At 44.3% G+C, this 17,787-nt stretch overlaps 43 non-coding genes across 43 annotated transcripts; 28 read left to right on the forward strand and 15 right to left on the reverse strand.

Annotated features, from left to right (window-relative positions):
* Window positions 1-151: 151 nt before the first annotated feature.
* On the forward strand, window positions 152-233 carry trnas-cga (transfer RNA serine (anticodon CGA)). Its single transcript has one exon. It is a non-coding gene; the product is annotated as a tRNA-Ser (tRNA).
* A 580-nt stretch (window positions 234-813) lies between these two features.
* On the forward strand, window positions 814-895 carry trnas-uga (transfer RNA serine (anticodon UGA)). The gene has a single exon. It is a non-coding gene; the product is annotated as a tRNA-Ser (tRNA).
* A 528-nt stretch (window positions 896-1,423) lies between these two features.
* On the forward strand, window positions 1,424-1,505 carry trnas-cga (transfer RNA serine (anticodon CGA)). Its single transcript has one exon. It is a non-coding gene; the product is annotated as a tRNA-Ser (tRNA).
* Window positions 1,506-2,085: 580 nt separating this feature from the next.
* On the forward strand, window positions 2,086-2,167 carry trnas-cga (transfer RNA serine (anticodon CGA)). The gene has a single exon. It is a non-coding gene; the product is annotated as a tRNA-Ser (tRNA).
* Window positions 2,168-2,350: 183 nt separating this feature from the next.
* trnad-guc (transfer RNA aspartic acid (anticodon GUC)) lies at window positions 2,351-2,422 on the reverse strand. Its single transcript has one exon. It is a non-coding gene; the product is annotated as a tRNA-Asp (tRNA).
* A 325-nt stretch (window positions 2,423-2,747) lies between these two features.
* trnas-uga (transfer RNA serine (anticodon UGA)) lies at window positions 2,748-2,829 on the forward strand. The gene has a single exon. It is a non-coding gene; the product is annotated as a tRNA-Ser (tRNA).
* A 515-nt stretch (window positions 2,830-3,344) lies between these two features.
* trnas-uga (transfer RNA serine (anticodon UGA)) lies at window positions 3,345-3,426 on the forward strand. The gene has a single exon. It is a non-coding gene; the product is annotated as a tRNA-Ser (tRNA).
* Window positions 3,427-3,954: 528 nt separating this feature from the next.
* On the forward strand, window positions 3,955-4,036 carry trnas-cga (transfer RNA serine (anticodon CGA)). The gene has a single exon. It is a non-coding gene; the product is annotated as a tRNA-Ser (tRNA).
* A 580-nt stretch (window positions 4,037-4,616) lies between these two features.
* trnas-uga (transfer RNA serine (anticodon UGA)) lies at window positions 4,617-4,698 on the forward strand. The gene has a single exon. It is a non-coding gene; the product is annotated as a tRNA-Ser (tRNA).
* Window positions 4,699-5,278: 580 nt separating this feature from the next.
* On the forward strand, window positions 5,279-5,360 carry trnas-uga (transfer RNA serine (anticodon UGA)). The gene has a single exon. It is a non-coding gene; the product is annotated as a tRNA-Ser (tRNA).
* Window positions 5,361-5,888: 528 nt separating this feature from the next.
* Window positions 5,889-5,970, forward strand: trnas-cga (transfer RNA serine (anticodon CGA)). Its single transcript has one exon. It is a non-coding gene; the product is annotated as a tRNA-Ser (tRNA).
* A 183-nt stretch (window positions 5,971-6,153) lies between these two features.
* Window positions 6,154-6,225, reverse strand: trnad-guc (transfer RNA aspartic acid (anticodon GUC)). Its single transcript has one exon. It is a non-coding gene; the product is annotated as a tRNA-Asp (tRNA).
* A 325-nt stretch (window positions 6,226-6,550) lies between these two features.
* trnas-cga (transfer RNA serine (anticodon CGA)) lies at window positions 6,551-6,632 on the forward strand. Its single transcript has one exon. It is a non-coding gene; the product is annotated as a tRNA-Ser (tRNA).
* Window positions 6,633-6,815: 183 nt separating this feature from the next.
* Window positions 6,816-6,887, reverse strand: trnad-guc (transfer RNA aspartic acid (anticodon GUC)). The gene has a single exon. It is a non-coding gene; the product is annotated as a tRNA-Asp (tRNA).
* Window positions 6,888-7,212: 325 nt separating this feature from the next.
* trnas-uga (transfer RNA serine (anticodon UGA)) lies at window positions 7,213-7,294 on the forward strand. Its single transcript has one exon. It is a non-coding gene; the product is annotated as a tRNA-Ser (tRNA).
* Window positions 7,295-7,809: 515 nt separating this feature from the next.
* On the forward strand, window positions 7,810-7,891 carry trnas-uga (transfer RNA serine (anticodon UGA)). The gene has a single exon. It is a non-coding gene; the product is annotated as a tRNA-Ser (tRNA).
* A 528-nt stretch (window positions 7,892-8,419) lies between these two features.
* trnas-cga (transfer RNA serine (anticodon CGA)) lies at window positions 8,420-8,501 on the forward strand. The gene has a single exon. It is a non-coding gene; the product is annotated as a tRNA-Ser (tRNA).
* A 183-nt stretch (window positions 8,502-8,684) lies between these two features.
* On the reverse strand, window positions 8,685-8,756 carry trnad-guc (transfer RNA aspartic acid (anticodon GUC)). The gene has a single exon. It is a non-coding gene; the product is annotated as a tRNA-Asp (tRNA).
* A 325-nt stretch (window positions 8,757-9,081) lies between these two features.
* On the forward strand, window positions 9,082-9,163 carry trnas-cga (transfer RNA serine (anticodon CGA)). Its single transcript has one exon. It is a non-coding gene; the product is annotated as a tRNA-Ser (tRNA).
* Window positions 9,164-9,346: 183 nt separating this feature from the next.
* On the reverse strand, window positions 9,347-9,418 carry trnad-guc (transfer RNA aspartic acid (anticodon GUC)). The gene has a single exon. It is a non-coding gene; the product is annotated as a tRNA-Asp (tRNA).
* A 325-nt stretch (window positions 9,419-9,743) lies between these two features.
* trnas-uga (transfer RNA serine (anticodon UGA)) lies at window positions 9,744-9,825 on the forward strand. The gene has a single exon. It is a non-coding gene; the product is annotated as a tRNA-Ser (tRNA).
* Window positions 9,826-10,350: 525 nt separating this feature from the next.
* trnas-uga (transfer RNA serine (anticodon UGA)) lies at window positions 10,351-10,432 on the forward strand. The gene has a single exon. It is a non-coding gene; the product is annotated as a tRNA-Ser (tRNA).
* A 528-nt stretch (window positions 10,433-10,960) lies between these two features.
* trnas-cga (transfer RNA serine (anticodon CGA)) lies at window positions 10,961-11,042 on the forward strand. The gene has a single exon. It is a non-coding gene; the product is annotated as a tRNA-Ser (tRNA).
* Window positions 11,043-11,225: 183 nt separating this feature from the next.
* On the reverse strand, window positions 11,226-11,297 carry trnad-guc (transfer RNA aspartic acid (anticodon GUC)). Its single transcript has one exon. It is a non-coding gene; the product is annotated as a tRNA-Asp (tRNA).
* A 325-nt stretch (window positions 11,298-11,622) lies between these two features.
* Window positions 11,623-11,704, forward strand: trnas-cga (transfer RNA serine (anticodon CGA)). Its single transcript has one exon. It is a non-coding gene; the product is annotated as a tRNA-Ser (tRNA).
* Window positions 11,705-11,887: 183 nt separating this feature from the next.
* Window positions 11,888-11,959, reverse strand: trnad-guc (transfer RNA aspartic acid (anticodon GUC)). The gene has a single exon. It is a non-coding gene; the product is annotated as a tRNA-Asp (tRNA).
* A 325-nt stretch (window positions 11,960-12,284) lies between these two features.
* trnas-cga (transfer RNA serine (anticodon CGA)) lies at window positions 12,285-12,366 on the forward strand. The gene has a single exon. It is a non-coding gene; the product is annotated as a tRNA-Ser (tRNA).
* Window positions 12,367-12,549: 183 nt separating this feature from the next.
* On the reverse strand, window positions 12,550-12,621 carry trnad-guc (transfer RNA aspartic acid (anticodon GUC)). Its single transcript has one exon. It is a non-coding gene; the product is annotated as a tRNA-Asp (tRNA).
* A 325-nt stretch (window positions 12,622-12,946) lies between these two features.
* On the forward strand, window positions 12,947-13,028 carry trnas-cga (transfer RNA serine (anticodon CGA)). The gene has a single exon. It is a non-coding gene; the product is annotated as a tRNA-Ser (tRNA).
* Window positions 13,029-13,211: 183 nt separating this feature from the next.
* On the reverse strand, window positions 13,212-13,283 carry trnad-guc (transfer RNA aspartic acid (anticodon GUC)). The gene has a single exon. It is a non-coding gene; the product is annotated as a tRNA-Asp (tRNA).
* A 325-nt stretch (window positions 13,284-13,608) lies between these two features.
* trnas-cga (transfer RNA serine (anticodon CGA)) lies at window positions 13,609-13,690 on the forward strand. The gene has a single exon. It is a non-coding gene; the product is annotated as a tRNA-Ser (tRNA).
* Window positions 13,691-13,873: 183 nt separating this feature from the next.
* trnad-guc (transfer RNA aspartic acid (anticodon GUC)) lies at window positions 13,874-13,945 on the reverse strand. The gene has a single exon. It is a non-coding gene; the product is annotated as a tRNA-Asp (tRNA).
* A 325-nt stretch (window positions 13,946-14,270) lies between these two features.
* Window positions 14,271-14,352, forward strand: trnas-cga (transfer RNA serine (anticodon CGA)). Its single transcript has one exon. It is a non-coding gene; the product is annotated as a tRNA-Ser (tRNA).
* A 183-nt stretch (window positions 14,353-14,535) lies between these two features.
* Window positions 14,536-14,607, reverse strand: trnad-guc (transfer RNA aspartic acid (anticodon GUC)). The gene has a single exon. It is a non-coding gene; the product is annotated as a tRNA-Asp (tRNA).
* Window positions 14,608-14,932: 325 nt separating this feature from the next.
* Window positions 14,933-15,014, forward strand: trnas-uga (transfer RNA serine (anticodon UGA)). The gene has a single exon. It is a non-coding gene; the product is annotated as a tRNA-Ser (tRNA).
* Window positions 15,015-15,197: 183 nt separating this feature from the next.
* Window positions 15,198-15,269, reverse strand: trnad-guc (transfer RNA aspartic acid (anticodon GUC)). Its single transcript has one exon. It is a non-coding gene; the product is annotated as a tRNA-Asp (tRNA).
* Window positions 15,270-15,594: 325 nt separating this feature from the next.
* trnas-cga (transfer RNA serine (anticodon CGA)) lies at window positions 15,595-15,676 on the forward strand. Its single transcript has one exon. It is a non-coding gene; the product is annotated as a tRNA-Ser (tRNA).
* Window positions 15,677-15,859: 183 nt separating this feature from the next.
* trnad-guc (transfer RNA aspartic acid (anticodon GUC)) lies at window positions 15,860-15,931 on the reverse strand. Its single transcript has one exon. It is a non-coding gene; the product is annotated as a tRNA-Asp (tRNA).
* Window positions 15,932-16,256: 325 nt separating this feature from the next.
* Window positions 16,257-16,338, forward strand: trnas-cga (transfer RNA serine (anticodon CGA)). The gene has a single exon. It is a non-coding gene; the product is annotated as a tRNA-Ser (tRNA).
* Window positions 16,339-16,521: 183 nt separating this feature from the next.
* On the reverse strand, window positions 16,522-16,593 carry trnad-guc (transfer RNA aspartic acid (anticodon GUC)). The gene has a single exon. It is a non-coding gene; the product is annotated as a tRNA-Asp (tRNA).
* A 325-nt stretch (window positions 16,594-16,918) lies between these two features.
* Window positions 16,919-17,000, forward strand: trnas-uga (transfer RNA serine (anticodon UGA)). The gene has a single exon. It is a non-coding gene; the product is annotated as a tRNA-Ser (tRNA).
* A 183-nt stretch (window positions 17,001-17,183) lies between these two features.
* trnad-guc (transfer RNA aspartic acid (anticodon GUC)) lies at window positions 17,184-17,255 on the reverse strand. Its single transcript has one exon. It is a non-coding gene; the product is annotated as a tRNA-Asp (tRNA).
* Window positions 17,256-17,580: 325 nt separating this feature from the next.
* Window positions 17,581-17,662, forward strand: trnas-cga (transfer RNA serine (anticodon CGA)). Its single transcript has one exon. It is a non-coding gene; the product is annotated as a tRNA-Ser (tRNA).
* Window positions 17,663-17,787: the final 125 nt, after the last annotated feature.

The following is a 17,787-nucleotide window of genomic DNA, read 5'->3' on the forward strand; positions in this document are numbered from 1 at the left end:
AGTTAACAGTGAGTAGACTCTTATGGAGATTCATGTATTTGAATTTACTTCTTAAGCCATTGGCAACTCAGAATCAATGACATCTGTGCACTCCTCCTTGAGCTTGAGGAAGTCAAAGGAATTGATCTCGATTCTACTCCTACACATTTGGGCTGCAATGGCCGAGAGGTTAAGGCGTTGGACTCGAAATCCAATGGGGTTTCCCCGCGCAGGTTCGACTCCTGCTTGCAGCGTAGAGAAGAAAATGTTGTATCCCTTTTTGGATGTGTGGTAAAATAGAGTCTACTCTCCTCATGCTTGCCAGTTTTGAATATGCTTCTCATGCCATTTGTAAATTTGTGCTGTCAAACTGTAGCAGTCCAGTGGAAAGACTGTCTGGTCACTGGTTTCTCTGCCTTGTGCTTAAAAAGAAAGAACTCCGCGTCGGGGAATCGAACCCCGGTCTTCCGCGTGACAGGCGGAGATACTATCCACTATACTAACGAGGACGTATGTCTTATCATGCAGTGATGCTGAGTGAGGTGACTTGCACCTGTACCCTTGATTTTGAAAGTTGCATAAGAAAGATCTGCAATCAATAGATCAAACGCCACATCTCACTTTTGATTCACAGAATGCCACGCTTTTGAACACCTGATCACCTGGAGTTGATACCAGCTTGAAGTTAACAGTGAGTAGACTCTTATGGAGATTCATGTATTTGAATTTACTTCTTAAGCCATTGGCAACTCATAAGCAATCACATCTGTGCACTCCTCCTTGAGCTTGAGGAAGTCAAAGGAATTGATCTCGATTCTACTCCTACACATTTGGTCTGCAATGGCCGAGAGGTTAAGGCGTTGGACTTGAAATCCAATGGGGTTTCCCCGCGCAGGTTCGACTCCTGCTTGCAGCGTAGAGAAGAAAATGTTGTATCCCTTTTTGGATGTGTGGTAAAATAGAGTCTACTCTCCTCATGGTTGCCAGTTTTTAATATGCTTCTCATGCCATTTGTAAATTTGTGCTGTCAAACTGTAGCAGTCCAGTGGAAAGACTGTCTGGTCACTGGTTTCTCTGCCTTGTGCTTAAAAAGAAAGAACTCCCCATCAGAGAATCGAACCCCGGTCTTCCGCATGACAGGCGGAGAGTGAGGTGACTTGCACCTGTACCCTTGATTTTGAAAGTCGCATAAAAAAGATCTGCAATCAATAGATCAAACGCCACATCTCAATTTTGATTCACAGAATGCCACGCTTTTGAACACCTGATCACCTGGAGTTGATACCAGCTGGAAGTTAACAGTGTGTAGACTCTTATGGAGATTCATGTATTTGAATTTACTTCTTAAGCCATTGGCAACTCAGAATCAATGACATATGTGCACTCCTCCTTGAGCTTGAGGAAGTCAAAGGAATTGATCTCGATTCTACTCCTACACATTTGGGCTGCAATGGCCGAGAGGTTAAGGCGTTGGACTCGAAATCCAATGGGGTTTCCCCGCACAGGTTCGACTCCTGCTTGCAGCGTAGAGAAGAAAATGTTGTATCCCTTTTTGGATGTGTGGTAAAATAGAGTCTACTCTCCTCATGCTTGCCAGTTTTGAATATGCTTCTCATGCCATTTGTAAATTTGTGCTGTCAAACTGTAGCAGTCCAGTGGAAAGACTGTCTGGTCACTGGTTTCTCTGCCTTGTGCTTAAAAAGAAAGAACTCCCCGTCGGGGAATCGGACCCCGGTCTTCCGCGTGACAGGCAGAGATACTATCCACTATACTAACGAGGACGTATGTTTTATCATGCAGTGATGCTGAGTGAGGTGACTTGCACCTGTACCCTTGATTTTGAAAGTTGCATAAAAAAGATCTGCAATCAATAGATCAAACGCCACATCTCACTTTTGATTCACAGAATGCCACGCTTTTGAACACCTGATCACCTGGAGTTGATACCAGCTTGAAGTTAACAGTGAGTAGACTCTTATGGAGATTCATGTATTTGAATTTACTTCTTAAGCCATTGGCAACTCAGAATCAATGACATCTGTGCACTCCTCCTTGAGCTAGAGGAAGTCAAAGGAATTGATCTCGATTCTACTCCTACACATTTGGGCTGCAATGGCCGAGAGGTTAAGGCTTTGGACTCGAAATCCAATGGGGTTTCCCCGCGCAGGTTCGACTCCTGCTTGCAGCGTAGAGAAGAAAATATCATATCCCTTTTTGGATGTGTGGTAAAATAGAGTCTACTCTCCTCATGCTTGCCAGTTTTGAATATGCTTCTCATGCCATTTGTAAATTTGTGCTGTCAAACTGTAGCAGTCCAGTGGAAAGACTGTCTGGTCACTGGTTTCTCTGCCTTGTGCTTAAAAAGAAAGAACTCCCCGTCGGGGAATCGAACCCCGGTCTTCCGCGTGACAGGCGGAGATACTATCCACTATACTAACAAGGACGTATGTCTTATCATGCAGTGATGCTGAGTGAGGTGACTTGCACCTGTACCCTTGATTTTGAAAGTTGCATAAGAGAGATCTGCAATCAATAGATCAAACGCCACATCTCACTTTTGATTCACAGAATGCCACGCTTTTGAACACCTGATCACCTGGAGTTGATACCAGCTTGAAGTTAACAGTGAGTAGACTCTTATGGAGATTCATGTATTTGAATTTACTTCTTAAGCCATTGGCAACTCATAAGCAATCACATCTGTGCACTCCTCCTTGAGCTTGAGGAAGTCAAAGGAATTGATCTCGATTCTACTCCTACACATTTGGTCTGCAATGGCCGAGAGGTTAAGGCGTTGGACTTGAAATCCAATGGGGTTTCCCCGCGCAAGTTTGACTCCTGCTTGCAGCGTAGAGAAGAAAATGTTGTATCCCTTTTTGGATGTGTGGTAAAATAGAGTCTACTCTCCTCATGGTTGCCAGTTTTTAATATGCTTCTCATGCCATTTGTAAATTTGTGCTGTCAAACTGTAGCAGTCCAGTGGAAAGACTATCTGGTCACTGGTTTCTCTGCCTTGTGCTTAAAAAGAAAGAACTCCCCGTCGGAGAATCGAACCCCGGTCTTCCGCGTGACAGGCGGAGAGTGAGGTGACTTGCACCTGTACCCTTGATTTTGAAAGTTGCATAAAAAAGATCTGCAATCAATAGATCAAACGCCACATCTCACTTTTGATTCACAGAATGCCACGCTTTTGAACACCTGATCACCTGGAGTTGATACCAGCTGGAAGTTAACAGTGAGTAGACTCTTATGGAGATTCATGTATTTGAATTTACTTCTTAAGCCATTGGCAACTCATAAGCAATCACATCTGTGCACTCCGGAAGTCAAAGGAATTGATCTCGATTCTACTCCTACACATTTGGTCTGCAATGGCCGAGAGGTTAAGGCGTTGGACTTGAAATCCAATGGGGTTTCCCCGCGCAGGTTCGACTCCTGCTTGCAGCGTAGAGAAGAAAATGTTGTATCCCTTTTTGGATGTGTGGTAAAATAGAGTCTACTCTCCTCATGGTTGCCAGTTTTTAATATGCTTCTCATGCCATTTGTAAATTTGTGCTGTCAAACTGTAGCAGTCCAGTGGAAAGACTGTCTGGTCACTGGTTTCTCTGCCTTGTGCTTAAAAAGAAAGAACTCCCCGTCGGAGAATCGAACCCCGGTCTTCCGCGTGACAGGCGGAGAGTGAGGTGACTTGCACCTGTACCCTTGATTTTGAAAGTTGCATAAAAAAGATCTGCAATCAATAGATGAAACGCCACATCTCACTTTTGATTCACAGAATGCCACGCTTTTGAACACCTGATCACCTGGAGTTGATACCAGCTTGAAGTTAACAGTGAGTAGACTCTTATGGAGATTCATGTATTTGAATTTACTTCTTAAGCCATTGGCAACTCAGAATCAATGACATCTGTGCACTCCTCCTTGAGCTTGAGGAAGTCAAAGGAATTGATCTCGATTCTACTCCTACACATTTGGGCTGCAATGGCCGAGAGGTTAAGGCGTTGGACTCGAAATCCAATGGGGTTTCCCCGCGCAGGTTCGACTCCTGCTTGCAGCGTAGAGAAGAAAATGTTGTATCCCTTTTTGGATGTGTGGTAAAATAGAGTCTACTCTCCTCATGCTTGCCAGTTTTGAATATGCTTCTCATGCCATTTGTAAATTTGTGCTGTCAAACTGTAGCAGTCCAGTGGAAAGACTGTCTGGTCACTGGTTTCTCTGCCTTGTGCTTAAAAAGAAAGAACTCCGCGTCGGGGAATCGAACACCGGTCTTCCGCGTGACAGGCGGAGATACTATCCACTATACTAACGAGGACGTATGTCTTATCATGCAGTGATGCTGAGTGAGGTGACTTGCACCTGTACCCTTGATTTTGAAAGTTGCATAAGAAAGATCTGCAATCAATAGATCAAACGCCACATCTCACTTTTGATTCACAGAATGCCACGCTTTTGAACACCTGATCACCTGGAGTTGATACCAGCTTGAAGTTAACAGTGAGTAGACTCTTATGGAGATTCATGTATTTGAATTTACTTCTTAAGCCATTGGCAACTCATAAGCAATCACATCTGTGCACTCCTCCTTGAGCTTGAGGAAGTCAAAGGAATTGATCTCGATTCTACTCCTACACATTTGGACTGCAATGGCCGAGAGGTTAAGGCGTTGGACTTGAAATCCAATGGGGTTTCCCCGCGCAGGTTCGACTCCTGCTTGCAGCGTAGAGAAGAAAATGTTGTATCCCTTTTTGGATGTGTGGTAAAATAGAGTCTACTCTCCTCATGGTTGCCAGTTTTTAATATGCTTCTCATGCCATTTGTAAATTTGTGCTGTCAAACTGTAGCAGTCCAGTGGAAAGACTGTCTGGTCACTGGTTTCTCTGCCTTGTGCTTAAAAAGAAAGAACTCCCCGTCGGGGAACCGAACCCCGGTCTTCCGCGTGACAGGCGGAGATACTATCCACTATACTAACGAGGACGTATGTCTTATCATGCAGTGATGCTGAGTGAGGTGACTTGCACCTGTACCCTTGATTTTGAAAGTTGCATAAAAAAGATCTGCAATCAATAGATCAAACGCCACATCTCACTTTTGATTCACAGAATGCCACGCTTTTGAACACCTGATCACCTGGAGTTGATACCAGCTGGAAGTTAACAGTGAGTAGACTCTTATGGAGATTCATGTATTTGAATTTACTTCTTAAGCCATTGGCAACTCATAAGCAATCACATCTGTGCACTCCTCCTTGAGCTTGAGGAAGTCAAAGGAATTGATCTCGATTCTACTCCTACACATTTGGACTGCAATGGCCGAGAGGTTAAGGCGTTGGACTTGAAATCCAATGGGGTTTCCCTGCGCAGGTTCGACTCCTGCTTGCAGCGTAGAGAAGAAAATGTTGTATCCCTTTTTGGATGTGTGGTAAAATAGAGTCTACTCTCCTCATGGTTGCCAGTTTTTAATATGCTTCTCATGCCATTTGTAAATTTGTGCTGTCAAACTGTAGCAGTCCAGTGGAAAGACTGTCTGGTCACTGGTTTCTCTGCCTTGTGCTTAAAAAGAAAGAACTCCCCATCAGAGAATCGAACCCCGGTCTTCCGCATGACAGGCGGAGAGTGAGGTGACTTGCACCTGTACCCTTGATTTTGAAAGTTGCATAAAAAAGATCTGCAATCAATAGATCAAACGCCACATCTCACTTTTGATTCACAGAATGCCACGCTTTTGAACACCTGATCACCTGGAGTTGATACCAGCTGGAAGTTAACAGTGTGTAGACTCTTATGGAGATTCATGTATTTGAATTTACTTCTTAAGCCATTGGCAACTCAGAATCAATGACATATGTGCACTCCTCCTTGAGCTTGAGGAAGTCAAAGGAATTGATCTCGATTCTACTCCTACACATTTGGGCTGCAATGGCCGAGAGGTTAAGGCGTTGGACTCGAAATCCAATGGGGTTTCCCCGCACAGGTTCGACTCCTGCTTGCGGCGTAGAGAAGAAAATGTTGTATCCCTTTTTGGATGTGTGGTAAAATAGAGTCTACTCTCCTCATGCTTGCCAGTTTTGAATATGCTTCTCATGCCATTTGTAAATTTGTGCTGTCAAACTGTAGCAGTCCAGTGGAAAGACTGTCTGGTCACTGGTTTCTCTGCCTTGTGCTTAAAAAGAAAGAACTCCCCGTCGGGGAATCGAACCCCGGTCTTCCGCGTGACAGGCGGAGATACTATCCACTATACTAACGAGGACGTATGTTTTATCATGCAGTGATGCTGAGTGAGGTGACTTGCACCTGTACCCTTGATTTTGAAAGTTGCATAAAAAAGATCTGCAATCAATAGATCAAACGCCACATCTCACTTTTGATTCACAGAATGCCACGCTTTTGAACACCTGATCACCTGGAGTTGATACCAGCTTGAAGTTAACAGTGAGTAGACTCTTATGGAGATTCATGTATTTGAATTTACTTCTTAAGCCATTGGCAACTCAGAATCAATGACATCTGTGCACTCCTCCTTGAGCTAGAGGAAGTCAAAGGAATTGATCTCGATTCTACTCCTACACATTTGGGCTGCAATGGCCGAGAGGTTAAGGCTTTGGACTCGAAATCCAATGGGGTTTCCCCGCGCAGGTTCGACTCCTGCTTGCAGCGTAGAGAAGAAAATATCATATCCCTTTTTGGATGTGTGGTAAAATAGAGTCTACTCTCCTCATGCTTGCCAGTTTTGAATATGCTTCTCATGCCATTTGTAAATTTGTGCTGTCAAACTGTAGCAGTCCAGTGGAAAGACTGTCTGGTCACTGGTTTCTCTGCCTTGTGCTTAAAAAGAAAGAACTCCCTGTCGGGGAATCGAACCCCGGTCTTCCGCGTGACAGGCGGAGATACTATCCACTATACTAACAAGGACGTATGTCTTATCATGCAGTGATGCTGAGTGAGGTGACTTGCACCTGTACCCTTGATTTTGAAAGTTGCATAAGAGAGATCTGCAATCAATAGATCAAACGCCACATCTCACTTTTGATTCACAGAATGCCACGCTTTTGAACACCTGATCACCTGGAGTTGATACCAGCTTGAAGTTAACAGTGAGTAGACTCTTATGGAGATTCATGTATTTGAATTTACTTCTTAAGCCATTGGCAACTCATAAGCAATCACATCTGTGCACTCCTCCTTGAGCTTGAGGAAGTCAAAGGAATTGATCTCGATTCTACTCCTACACATTTGGTCTGCAATGGCCGAGAGGTTAAGGCGTTGGACTTGAAATCCAATGGGGTTTCCCCGCGCAAGTTTGACTCCTGCTTGCAGCATAGAGAAGAAAATGTTGTATCCCTTTTTGGATGTGTGGTAAAATAGAGTCTACTCTCCTCATGGTTGCCAGTTTTTAATATGCTTCTCATGCCATTTGTAAATTTGTGCTGTCAAACTGTAGCAGTCCAGTGGAAAGACTATCTGGTCACTGGTTTCTCTGCCTTGTGCTTAAAAAGAAAGAACTCCCCGTCGGAGAATCGAACCCCGGTCTTCCGCGTGACAGGCGGAGAGTGAGGTGACTTGCACCTGTACCCTTGATTTTGAAAGTTGCATAAAAAAGATCTGCAATCAATAGATCAAACGCCACATCTCACTTTTGATTCACAGAATGCCACGCTTTTGAACACCTGATCACCTGGAGTTGATACCAGCTGGAAGTTAACAGTGAGTAGACTCTTATGGAGATTCATGTATTTGAATTTACTTCTTAAGCCATTGGCAACTCATAAGCAATCACATCTGTGCACTCCGGAAGTCAAAGGAATTGATCTCGATTCTACTCCTACACATTTGGTCTGCAATGGCCGAGAGGTTAAGGCGTTGGACTTGAAATCCAATGGGGTTTCCCCGCGCAGGTTCGACTCCTGCTTGCAGCGTAGAGAAGAAAATGTTGTATCCCTTTTTGGATGTGTGGTAAAATAGAGTCTACTCTCCTCATGGTTGCCAGTTTTTAATATGCTTCTCATGCCATTTGTAAATTTGTGCTGTCAAACTGTAGCAGTCCAGTGGAAAGACTGTCTGGTCACTGGTTTCTCTGCCTTGTGCTTAAAAAGAAAGAACTCCCCGTCGGAGAATCGAACCCCGGTCTTCCGCGTGACAGGCGGAGAGTGAGGTGACTTGCACCTGTACCCTTGATTTTGAAAGTTGCATAAAAAAGATCTGCAATCAATAGATCAAACGCCACATCTCACTTTTGATTCACAGAATGCCACGCTTTTGAACACCTGATCACCTGGAGTTGATACCAGCTGGAAGTTAACAGTGTGTAGACTCTTATGGAGATTCATGTATTTGAATTTACTTCTTAAGCCATTGGCAACTCAGAATCAATGACATATGTGCACTCCTCCTTGAGCTTGAGGAAGTCAAAGGAATTGATCTCGATTCTACTCCTACACATTTGGGCTGCAATGGCCGAGAGGTTAAGGCGTTGGACTCGAAATCCAATGGGGTTTCCCCGCGCAGGTTCGACTCCTGCTTGCAGCGTAGAGAAGAAAATGTTGTATCCCTTTTTGGATGTGTGGTAAAATAGAGTCTACTCTCCTCATGGTTGCCAGTTTTGAATATGTTTCTCATGCCATTTGTAAATTTGTGCTGTCAAACTGTAGCAGTCCAGTGGAAAGACTGTCTGGTCACTGGTTTCTCTGCCTTGTGCTTAAAAAGAAAGAACTCCCCGTCGGGGAATCGAACCCCGGTCTTCCGCGTGACAGGCGGAGATACTATCCACTATACTAACGAGGACGTATGTTTTATCATGCAGTGATGCTGAGTGAGGTGACTTGCACCTGTACCCTTGATTTTGAAAGTTGCATTAAAAAGATCTGCAATCAATAGATCAAACGCCACATCTCACTTTTGATTCACAGAATGCCACGCTTTTGAACACCTGATCACCTGGAGTTGATACCAGCTTGAAGTTAACAGTGAGTAGACTCTTATGGAGATTCATGTATTTGAATTTACTTCTTAAGCCATTGGCAACTCAGAATCAATGACATCTGTGCACTCCTCCTTGAGCTAGAGGAAGTCAAAGGAATTGATCTCGATTCTACTCCTACACATTTGGGCTGCAATGGCCGAGAGGTTAAGGCATTGGACTCGAAATCCAATGGGGTTTCCCCGCGCAGGTTCGACTCCTGCTTGCAGCGTAGAGAAGAAAATATCATATCCCTTTTTGGATGTGTGGTAAAATAGAGTCTACTCTCCTCATGCTTGCCAGTTTTGAATATGCTTCTCATGCCATTTGTAAATTTGTGCTGTCAAACTGTAGCAGTCCAGTGGAAAGACTGTCTGGTCACTGGTTTCTCTGCCTTGTGCTTAAAAAGAAAGAACTCCCCGTCGGGGAATCGAACCCCGGTCTTCCGCGTGACAGGCGGAGATACTATCCACTATACTAACAAGGACGTATGTCTTATCATGCAGTGATGCTGAGTGAGGTGACTTGCACCTGTACCCTTGATTTTGAAAGTTGCATAAGAGAGATCTGCAATCAATAGATCAAACGCCACATCTCACTTTTGATTCACAGAATGCCACGCTTTTGAACACCTGATCACCTGGAGTTGATACCAGCTTGAAGTTAACAGTGAGTAGACTCTTATGGAGATTCATGTATTTGAATTTACTTCTTAAGCCATTGGCAACTCATAAGCAATCACATCTGTGCACTCCTCCTTGAGCTTGAGGAAGTCAAAGGAATTGATCTCGATTCTACTCCTACACATTTGGTCTGCAATGGCCGAGAGGTTAAGGCGTTGGACTTGAAATCCAATGGGGTTTCCCCGCGCAAGTTTGACTCCTGCTTGCAGCGTAGAGAAGAAAATGTATCCCTTTTTGGATGTGTGGTAAAATAGAGTCTACTCTCCTCATGGTTGCCAGTTTTTAATATGCTTCTCATGCCATTTGTAAATTTGTGCTGTCAAACTGTAGCAGTCCAGTGGAAAGACTATCTGGTCACTGGTTTCTCTGCCTTGTGCTTAAAAAGAAAGAACTCCCCGTCGGAGAATCGAACCCCGGTCTTCCGCGTGACAGGCGGAGAGTGAGGTGACTTGCACCTGTACCCTTGATTTTGAACGTTGCATAAAAAAGATCTGCAATCAATAGATCAAACGCCACATCTCACTTTTGATTCACAGAATGCCATGCTTTTGAACACCTGATCACCTGGAGTTGATACCAGCTGGAAGTTAACAGTGAGTAGACTCTTATGGAGATTCATGTATTTGAATTTACTTCTTAAGCCATTGGCAACTCATAAGCAATCACATCTGTGCACTCCTCCTTGAGCTTGAGGAAGTCAAAGGAATTGATCTCGATTCTACTCCTACACATTTGGTCTGCAATGGCCGAGAGGTTAAGGCGTTGGACTTGAAATCCAATGGGGTTTCCCTGCGCAGGTTCGACTCCTGCTTGCAGCGTAGAGAAGAAAATGTTGTATCCCTTTTTGGATGTGTGGTAAAATAGAGTCTACTCTCCTCATGGTTGCCAGTTTTTAATATGCTTCTCATGCCATTTGTAAATTTGTGCTGTCAAACTGTAGCAGTCCAGTGGAAAGACTGTCTGGTCACTGGTTTCTCTGCCTTGTGCTTAAAAAGAAAGAACTCCCCGTCGGAGAATCGAACCCCGGTCTTCCGCGTGACAGGCGGAGAGTGAGGTGACTTGCACCTGTACCCTTGATTTTGAAAGTTGCATAAAAAAGATCTGCAATCAATAGATCAAACGCCACATCTCACTTTTGATTCACAGAATGCCACGCTTTTGAACACCTGATCACCTGGAGTTGATACCAGCTGGAAGTTAACAGTGTGTAGACTCTTATGGAGATTCATGTATTTGAATTTACTTCTTAAGCCATTGGCAACTCAGAATCAATGACATATGTGCACTCCTCCTTGAGCTTGAGGAAGTCAAAGGAATTGATCTCGATTCTACTCCTACACATTTGGGCTGCAATGGCCGAGAGGTTAAGGCGTTGGACTCGAAATCCAATGGGGTTTCCCCGCGCAGGTTCGACTCCTGCTTGCAGCGTAGAGAAGAAAATGTTGTATCCCTTTTTGGATGTGTGGTAAAATAGAGTCTACTCTCCTCATGGTTGCCAGTTTTGAATATGCTTCTCATGCCATTTGTAAATTTGTGCTGTCAAACTGTAGCAGTCCAGTGGAAAGACTGTCTGGTCACTGGTTTCTCTGCCTTGTGCTTAAAAAGAAAGAACTCCCCGTCGGGGAATCGAACCCCGGTCTTCCGCATGACAGGCGGAGATACTATCCACTATACTAACGAGGACGTATGTTTTATCATGCAGTGATGCTGAGTGAGGTGACTTGCACCTGTACCCTTGATTTTGAAAGTTGCATTAAAAAGATCTGCAATCAATAGATCAAACGCCACATCTCACTTTTGATTCACAGAATGCCACGCTTTTGAACACCTGATCACCTGGAGTTGATACCAGCTTGAAGTTAACAGTGAGTAGACTCTTATGGAGATTCATGTATTTGAATTTACTTCTTAAGCCATTGGCAACTCAGAATCAATGACATCTGTGCACTCCTCCTTGAGCTTGAGGAAGTCAAAGGAATTGATCTCGATTCTACTCCTACACATTTGGGCTGCAATGGCCGAGAGGTTAAGGCGTTGGACTCGAAATCCAATGGGGTTTCCCCGCGCAGGTTCGACTCCTGCTTGCAGCGTAGAGAAGAAAATGTTGTATCCCTTTTTGGATGTGTGGTAAAATAGAGTCTACTCTCCTCATGGTTGCCAGTTTTGAATATGCTTCTCATGCCATTTGTAAATTTGTGCTGTCAAACTGTTGCAGTCCAGTGGAAAGACTGTCTGGTCACTGGTTTCTCTGCCTTGTGCTTAAAAAGAAAGAACTCCCCGTCGGGGAATCGAACCCCGGTCTTCCGCGTGACAGGCGGAGATACTATCCACTATACTAACGAGGACGTATGTCTTATCATGCAGTGATGCTGAGTGAGGTGACTTGCACCTGTACCCTTGATTTTGAAAGTTGCATAAAAAAGATCTGCAATCAATAGATCAAACGCCACATCTCACTTTTGATTCACAGAATGCCACGCTTTTGAACACCTGATCACCTGGAGTTGATACCAGCTTGAAGTTAACAGTGAGTAGACTCTTATGGAGATTCATGTATTTGAATTTACTTCTTAAGCCATTGGCAACTCAGAATCAATGACATCTCTGCACTCCTCCTTGAGCTTGAGGAAGTCAAAGGAATTGATCTCGATTCTACTCCTACACATTTGGGCTGCAATGGCCGAGAGGTTAAGGCGTTGGACTCGAAATCCAATGGGGTTTCCCTGCGCAGGTTCGACTCCTGCTTGCAGCGTAGAGAAGAAAATGTTGTATCCCTTTTTGGATGTGTGGTAAAATAGAGTCTACTCTCCTCATGGTTGCCAGTTTTGAATATGCTTCTCATGCCATTTGTAAATGTGTGCTGTCAAACTGTTGCAGTCCAGTGGAAAGACTGTCTGGTCACTGGTTTCTCTGCCTTGTGCTTAAAAAGAAAGAACTCCCCGTCGGGGAATCGAACCCCGGTCTTCCGCGTGACAGGCGGAGATACTATCCACTATACTAACGAGGACGTATGTCTTATCATGCAGTGATGCTGAGTGAGGTGACTTGCACCTGTACCCTTGATTTTGAAAGTTGCATAAAAAAGATCTGCAATCAATAGATCAAACGCCACATCTCACTTTTGATTCACAGAATGCCACGCTTTTGAACACCTGATCACCTGGAGTTGATACCAGCTTGAAGTTAACAGTGAGTAGACTCTTATGGAGATTCATGTATTTGAATTTACTTCTTAAGCCATTGGCAACTCAGAATCAATGACATCTGTGCACTCCTCCTTGAGCTTGAGGAAGTCAAAGGAATTGATCTCGATTCCACTCCTACACATTTGGGCTGCAATGGCCGAGAGGTTAAGGCATTGGACTCGAAATCTAATGGGGTTTCCCCACGCAGGTTCGACTCCTGCTTGCAGCGTAGAGAAGAAAATGTTGTATCCCTTTTTGGATGTGTGGTAAAATAGAGTCTACTCTCCTCATGCTTGCCAGTTTTGAATATGCTTCTCATGCCATTTGTAAATTTGTGCTGTCAAACTGTAGCAGTCCAGTGGAAAGACTGTCTGGTCACTGGTTTCTCTGCCTTGTGCTTAAAAAGAAAGAACTCCCCGTCGGGGAATCGAACCCCGGTCTTCCGCGTGACAGGCGGAGATACTATCCACTATACTAACGAGGACATATGTCTTATCATGCAGTGATGCTGAGTGAGGTGACTTGCACCTGTACCCTTGATTTTGAAAGTTGCATAAGAAAGATCTGCAATCAATAGATCAAACGCCACATCTCACTTTTGATTCACAGAATGCCACGCTTTTGAACACCTGATCACCTGGAGTTGATACCAGCTTGAAGTTAACAGTGAGTAGACTCTTATGGAGATTCATGTATTTGAATTTACTTCTTAAGCCATTGGCAACTCATAAGCAATCACATCTGTGCACTCCTCCTTGAGCTTGAGGAAGTCAAAGGAATTGATCTCGATTCTACTCCTACACATTTGGGCTGCAATGGCCGAGAGGTTAAGGCGTTGGACTCGAAATCCAATGGGGTTTCCCCGCGCAGGTTCGACTCCTGCTTGCAGCGTAGAGAAGAAAATGTTGTATCCCTTTTTGGATGTGTGGTAAAATAGAGTCTACTCTCCTCATGGTTGCCAGTTTTGAATATGCTTCTCATGCCATTTGTAAATTTGTGCTGTCAAACTGTAGCAGTCCAGTGGAAAGACTGTCTGGTCACTGGTTTCTCTGCCTTGTGCTTAAAAAGAAAGAACTCCCCGTCGGGGAATCGAACCCCGGTCTTCCGCGTGACAGGCGGAGATACTATCCACTATACTAACGAGGACGTAAGCCTTATCATGCAGTGATGCTGAGTGAGGTGACTTGCACCTGTACCCTTGATTTTGAAAGTTGCATAAGAAAGATCTGCAATCAATAGATCAAACGCCACATCTCACTTTTGATTCACAGAATGCCACGCTTTTGAACACCTGATCACCTGGAGTTGATACCAGCTGGAAGTTAACAGTGTGTAGACTCTTATGGAGATTCATGTATTTGAATTTACTTCTTAAGCCATTGGCAACTCAGAATCAATGACATATGTGCACTCCTCCTTGAGCTTGAGGAAGTCAAAGGAATTGATCTCGATTCTACTCCTACACATTTGGGCTGCAATGGCCGAGAGGTTAAGGCGTTGGACTCGAAATCCAATGGGGTTTCCCCGCGCAGGTTCGACTCCTGCTTGCAGCGTAGAGAAAAAAATGTTGTATCCCTTTTTGGATGTGTGGTAAAATAGAGTCTACTCTCCTCATGGTTGCCAGTTTTGAATATGCTTCTCATGCCATTTGTAAATTTGTGCTGTCAAACTGTAGCAGTCCAGTGGAAAGACTGTCTGGTCACTGGTTTCTCTGCCTTGTGCTTAAAAAGAAAGAACTCCCCGTCGGGGAATCGAACCCCGGTCTTCCGCGTGACAGGCGGAGATACTATCCACTATACTAACGAGGACGTATGTTTTATCATGCAGTGATGCTGAGTGAGGTGACTTGCACCTGTACCCTTGATTTTGAAAGTTGCATTAAAAAGATCTGCAATCAATAGATCAAACGCCACATCTCACTTTTGATTCACAGAATGCCACGCTTTTGAACACCTGATCACCTGGAGTTGATACCAGCTTGAAGTTAACAGTGAGTAGACTCTTATGGAGATTCATGTATTTGAATTTACTTCTTAAGCCATTGGCAACTCATAAGCAATCACATCTGTGCACTCCTCCTTGAGCTTGAGGAAGTCAAAGGAATTGATCTCGATTCTACTCCTACACATTTGGTCTGCAATGGCCGAGAGGTTAAGGCGTTGGACTTGAAATCCAATGGGGTTTCCCCGCGCAGGTTCGACTCCTGCTTGCAGCGTAGAGAAGAAAATATCATATCCCTTTTTGGATGTGTGGTAAAATAGAGTCTACTCTCCTCATGCTTGCCAGTTTTGAATATGCTTCTCATGCCATTTGTAAATTTGTGCTGTCAAACTGTAGCAGTCCAGTGGAAAGACTGTCTGGTCACTGGTTTCTCTGCCTTGTGCTTAAAAAGAAAGAACTCCCCGTCGGGGAATCGAACCCCGGTTTTCCGCGTGACAGGCGGAGATACTATCCACTATACTAACGAGGACGTATGTCTTATCATGCAGTGATGCTGAGTGAGGTGACTTGCACCTGTACCCTTGATTTTGAAAGTTGCATAAGAAAGATCTGCAATCAATAGATCAAACGCCACATCTCACTTTTGATTCACAGAATGCCACGCTTTTGAACACCTGATCACCTGGAGTTGATACCAGCTTGAAGTTAACAGTGAGTAGACTCTTATGGAGATTCATGTATTTGAATTTACTTCTTAAGCCATTGGCAACTCATAAGCAATCACATCTGTGCACTCCTCCTTGAGCTTGAGGAAGTCAAAGGAATTGATCTCGATTCTACTCCTACACATTTGGGCTGCAATGGCCGAGAGGTTAAGGCGTTGGACTCGAAATCCAATGGGGTTTCCCCGCGCAGGTTCGACTCCTGCTTGCAGCGTAGAGAAGAAAATGTTGTATCCCTTTTTGGATGTGTGGTAAAATAGAGTCTACTCTCCTCATGGTTGCCAGTTTTGAATATGCTTCTCATGCCATTTGTAAATTTGTGCTGTCAAACTGTAGCAGTCCAGTGGAAAGACTGTCTGGTCACTGGTTTCTCTGCCTTGTGCTTAAAAAGAAAGAACTCCCCGTCGGGGAATCGAACCCCGGTCTTCCGCGTGACAGGCGGAGATACTATCCACTATACTAACGAGGACGTAAGCCTTATCATGCAGTGATGCTGAGTGAGGTGACTTGCACCTGTACCCTTGATTTTGAAAGTTGCATAAGAAAGATCTGCAATCAATAGATCAAACGCCACATCTCACTTTTGATTCACAGAATGCCACGCTTTTGAACACCTGATCACCTGGAGTTGATACCAGCTGGAAGTTAACAGTGTGTAGACTCTTATGGAGATTCATGTATTTGAATTTACTTCTTAAGCCATTGGCAACTCAGAATCAATGACATATGTGCACTCCTCCTTGAGCTTGAGGAAGTCAAAGGAATTGATCTCGATTCTACTCCTACACATTTGGGCTGCAATGGCCGAGAGGTTAAGGCGTTGGACTCGAAATCCAATGGGGTTTCCCCGCGCAGGTTCGACTCCTGCTTGCAGCGTAGAGAAGAAAATGTTGTATCCCTTTTTGGATGTGTGGTAAAATAGAGTCTACTCTCCTCATGGTTGCCAGTTTTGAATATGCTTCTCATGCCATTTGTAAATTTGTGCTGTCAAACTGTAGCAGTCCAGTGGAAAGACTGTCTGGTCACTGGTTTCTCTGCCTTGTGCTTAAAAAGAAAGAACTCCCCGTCGGGGAATCGAACCCCGGTCTTCCGCGTGACAGGCGGAGATACTATCCACTATACTAACGAGGACGTATGTTTTATCATGCAGTGATGCTGAGTGAGGTGACTTGCACCTGTACCCTTGATTTTGAAAGTTGCATTAAAAAGATCTGCAATCAATAGATCAAACGCCACATCTCACTTTTGATTCACAGAATGCCACGCTTTTGAACACCTGATCACCTGGAGTTGATACCAGCTTGAAGTTAACAGTGAGTAGACTCTTATGGAGATTCATGTATTTGAATTTACTTCTTAAGCCATTGGCAACTCATAAGCAATCACATCTGTGCACTCCTCCTTGAGCTTGAGGAAGTCAAAGGAATTGATCTCGATTCTACTCCTACACATTTGGTCTGCAATGGCCGAGAGGTTAAGGCGTTGGACTTGAAATCCAATGGGGTTTCCCCGCGCAGGTTCGACTCCTGCTTGCAGCGTAGAGAAGAAAATATCATATCCCTTTTTGGATGTGTGGTAAAATAGAGTCTACTCTCCTCATGCTTGCCAGTTTTGAATATGCTTCTCATGCCATTTGTAAATTTGTGCTGTCAAACTGTAGCAGTCCAGTGGAAAGACTGTCTGGTCACTGGTTTCTCTGCCTTGTGCTTAAAAAGAAAGAACTCCCCGTCGGGGAATCGAACCCCGGTCTTCCGCGTGACAGGCGGAGATACTATCCACTATACTAACGAGGACGTATGTCTTATCATGCAGTGATGCTGAGTGAGGTGACTTGCACCTGTACCCTTGATTTTGAAAGTTGCATAAGAAAGATCTGCAATCAATAGATCAAACGCCACATCTCACTTTTGATTCACAGAATGCCACGCTTTTGAACACCTGATCACCTGGAGTTGATACCAGCTTGAAGTTAACAGTGAGTAGACTCTTATGGAGATTCATGTATTTGAATTTACTTCTTAAGCCATTGGCAACTCATAAGCAATCACATCTGTGCACTCCTCCTTGAGCTTGAGGAAGTCAAAGGAATTGATCTCGATTCTACTCCTACACATTTGGGCTGCAATGGCCGAGAGGTTAAGGCGTTGGACTCGAAATCCAATGGGGTTTCCCCGCGCAGGTTCGACTCCTGCTTGCAGCGTAGAGAAGAAAATGTTGTATCCCTTTTTGGATGTGTGGTAAAATAGAGTCTACTCTCCTCATGGTTGCCAGTTTTGAATATGCTTCTCATGCCATTTGTAAATTTGTGCTGTCAAACTGTAGCAG

The sequence above is a fragment of the Brachyhypopomus gauderio genome, unplaced genomic scaffold (genome assembly GCF_052324685.1).
Source record: "Brachyhypopomus gauderio isolate BG-103 unplaced genomic scaffold, BGAUD_0.2 sc80, whole genome shotgun sequence".
NCBI lineage: Eukaryota > Metazoa > Chordata > Actinopteri > Gymnotiformes > Hypopomidae > Brachyhypopomus > Brachyhypopomus gauderio.